We start from the raw sequence: 4034 nt of genomic DNA, 5'->3' as shown, positions 1-4034 counted from the left end.
GACACTCGGCTTCAGGGATGGGGTAATCCGCTCAACCTTTGCCTCTTTTGTCTCCACATCCTCCCTTCCAATTTTTCTTTACTCACTATGCTAAGAATGTGCCAGGAAGATAACAATTTAGAAGGAATTGATGACATTTACAATGTTCCATCACATCTAAGACAAAACTTTCTGGAAATCTACCCTATTTCAATTCTGAGGCCTGAACATGTTTCATTTTGAGTAGTATAGATCATTATGTGTTCCATTAATATTTATTTAGTCCAATGGCTAATTAAGTAAATGTATTATTTTTCATTTGAAAGCTAATAATACTGCCTTAATTAATACAAATACATCAGAATGAATAGGAAAAGGTGCAATTAAAGTGGTCAACCATTTTATTTAAATATTTATTGAAATAAATATTTATTTTAATAAATAAATATTTATTGAAATAAGCTATCATTGTCTTTGAGAAAAACAGAAGGAAACCCAGCATTTATAGGAGTAACTATTTTTGACTTGTTAAAAAATACATCTTTCTGACTTCTAAAAGTGAGATCAATACAGTTTAATGCAGCTTCTGGTACACTGGAAATCATCCAAGCTGGAAATAACTCAGGCATCCATCCATACTAGAAATGGGTGACTAAATCATGGTATGCCCATTAGTGGAACCCAATCCCAAACCAGAAGTGAAAAATATCCAGCTACCTCGACCATATGGATGTGTCCTACCCAACATGGACTTGAGTAAGAGAAACCCAAATGCAAGAAGGCAGATTTTATCATTTCATTTATATAAAATCCAAAAACATAAATTTAATGACAGTATTTAGAGATGATTGCATTTAGAGATGACTGATAAAAATTACAAATAAAACTGAGGGATTGATGACCATAAAGATCAGGTAGTCATGCATTTGGAAGGGTGTGTGTGGAAATAGCGGAGAAGGCACTGGCAACCCACTCCAGTACTCTTGCCTGGAAACTCCCATGGACAGAGGAGCCTGGTGGGCTGCAGTCCATGGGGTCTCTGAGAGTTGGACACATCTGAGCGACTTCACTTTCACTTTTCACTTTCATGCATTGGAGAAGGAAATGGCAACCCACTCCAGTGTTCTTGCCTGGAGAATCCCAGGGACGGGGGAGCCTGGTGGGCTGCCATCTATGGGGTCACACAGAGTTGGACCAACTGACGTGACTTAGCAGCAGCAGCAGCAGTGTGGAAATAGTGATTGCAAAAAGGTGACAGGGAACTCCTGAGATGCTGACAGTGTTCCTGAATGATTACTTGGTAATTAACTATGAGAGTTGAGAGAGAGGAGAGAAATATTAATAACCTAAAGTAGCAATAATCTCATATTTTATATTATGTAAACAATGTTATTCTGGGAAAAAATACACACCCTCCCAAATGCGTGACTACCTGATCTGTGTATTTTTCAAACTTATTTCCTTGCACAAATTTTTCTTTAAAACAGTGACTGTATATTAGAGAGTGTAGTTCATAAGGTAACTTTCATCATTTCAATTCAGGGGGTTTTGTATATTAGCTGTTGGTATCTTCATAATATATATTTTTTTTCTTTCTTTTTCTTCATGATATTTTGGGCAATCCACCAGGTACAATTTAGGGCAAAGAGACAATTTTTAGAACTAAAAGCATGTCTCAGTTAAGTCATATCCTGTTTATAAGTTCGAGTACACTGGAACACATTGTTAAGCACTTTCCTAAAATAAAGGAACATGGTAAATTTTTTGGGACTTTAAACATCATTCAGAAAAAAGTGTTTCTACTTTTTGGGCCACGCATCTTTCAGGGATCTTAGTTCCTTGACTAGGGGTTGAACCTGGGCCACAGCACTAAAATCTCTGAGTCCTAACCACTAGACTGCCAGGGAATTCCTCAGAAAATATTTCTATTCTTCTCTCTCATTTTATTGAAATTGTCCAGTGTGTTGAATTCTAGTTTGGATATTATTTCTTCTTAGAAGTTTGAAGTTTTTTCTTATTAAATTATTATTATTAAATTTTATCTTGCAGTGCTGTTAAAAAGTCCAAAGCCATTCTGATTCCTGATACTTCATTTATGACCCTTTGCATTTTTTTGTTCCTCTCTTTGAAAGCTTGTAGATCTTCTCTTTGACCTCAGTGTTCTGAAATTGGAGGAACACTTTGAGAAAAAGATTATCAAAGTACAAAAAAAAAATTTGGTACAAAATTAAATTGTCTAAAATGGATAAAGAAAACACAATAAATTATACATTTTTAAAAATAAATGATTAGTTCTAAAACCTCACAAAATCCTTTAAAAAAATTGAGCTTTTATTAATCTACTGTCTTATGTAACTATATATTTTCTATGTTTTGACTATTTTTTAAAATGTATTTTTAATTGGTAGATAACTACTGTACAATATTGTGTTGGTTTCTGCCACATATAAGCATGAATCAACCATAGGTATACGTATGTCCCCTCCCTCTTGAATCCCCTCCCATTGATTGCTCACTTTTGATCTCTTTTTTCAATGGTAAATGTTTTGTAATATATTCCACAGAGAAAATAGAAAAGTTATTCAGTCTTTCTCTAACACAGTTAACTGAAATTTTAATTTTTATTATCAGTAATTTAGATTAACTTTTTTCTACTCTACAACTTATAGTCACAATTCATTAGTAATAATACTATTTAAATTTGAAGCATGTCTGATATGCATTATCTATTTCTGCATAACACATTACATTACCCCCTACATTTAGTAGCTTAAAAAAATAATCAGTTTAGTATACCTCATAATTTCCTAGGTCAAGAAGTTGAGCAGGACTTGGTTGGCTAATTCTTCTGCTCCACGTAATGTTGACAGGGTTATTTGGTGATAGCAGGCTAGTCTGGACAGTCTATTTTCACATGCTGGACTTCAGGTGAGATGCTCTCTCCCCATGTAGTCTGAGAGACTATTCATGTAGGCTCTGTGTGCATTTACTACATGATGACTTTGTGCTCTAAGAGATGGAGTGGAAGCTTACAATCCTCTTAAAGACAGGCCTCAGAGCTGGCACAGTAACACTTCTTATACACTGGGCAGAGCATTAACTTGCCAGGCCAGATTCAAGGGGAGAGGAAACAGACTCAATCTCTTGATATGAGTCTAGAAAAGATTTTGTGGGGTGGTCTTTATTATACCACAGTGGTTCTATTTCAGTTGTCTCTTGCTGTCTAACAAGCTGCCTCCCCCAAAATAGAGACTTAAAACAGTAACTTATTGTTATCTCTCATGGTCTTCTGAACTCAGTTTGGCCTTCCTCACTTGAGGTTTCTCATTCTGTTGCAATCAGATGGAGGCTCAAATTGACTGGATATAAAACATGCTGCTACTGCTGCTAAGTCGCTTCAGTCGTGTCCGACTCTGTGCGACCCCATAGATGGCAGCCCAGCAGGCTCCGTCATCCCTGGATTCTCCAGGCAAGAACACTGGAGTGGGTTGCCATTTCTTTCTCTAATGCATGAAAGTGAAAAGTGAAAGTGAAGTCGCTCAGTCGTGTCCGACTCTTTGCGACCCCATGGACTGCAGCCTACCAGGCTCCTCCATCCATGGGATTTTCCAGGCGAGAGTACTGGAGTGGGATGCCATGGATATAAAACATGGGACCTCACCAAATGCCTGGGGCCTCAGTTGGCATGGCTGAAATCTGTGGGGGATCCAGGCCTCTCACATGACCAGCTTGAGCTTCCTCACAGCATGGCAATATCACGGTAATTGGACTTTTAAAGCAATGTATTGTATTCCTAGAGTACGTTTCAAGACATCCAGGCAGAAGCTGCAAGATTTCTTAGGACTTATCCTCAGAACTCACCTACATCACTTTTACCACGTTGGTCAAAACCAAGCAATACAGCCAACCCAGACTTAAGGGAGGAGACTATAAAGGCCGTGAATACCAGCAGGCATTGAGGGTAGCTTTCACATTAGCAGCCACACCCTAACAAATTTCTTACATATATATGCTCTTCATTTCAAGGCATTTCATAACCTTAAATGCTTTTGAAT

Source organism: Bos indicus, chromosome 4 (assembly GCF_029378745.1).
Source record: "Bos indicus isolate NIAB-ARS_2022 breed Sahiwal x Tharparkar chromosome 4, NIAB-ARS_B.indTharparkar_mat_pri_1.0, whole genome shotgun sequence".
Taxonomy (NCBI): domain Eukaryota; kingdom Metazoa; phylum Chordata; class Mammalia; order Artiodactyla; family Bovidae; genus Bos; species Bos indicus.
The sequence above is the reverse complement of the archived record's forward strand: the minus strand, read 5'-3'. Positions refer to the sequence as shown.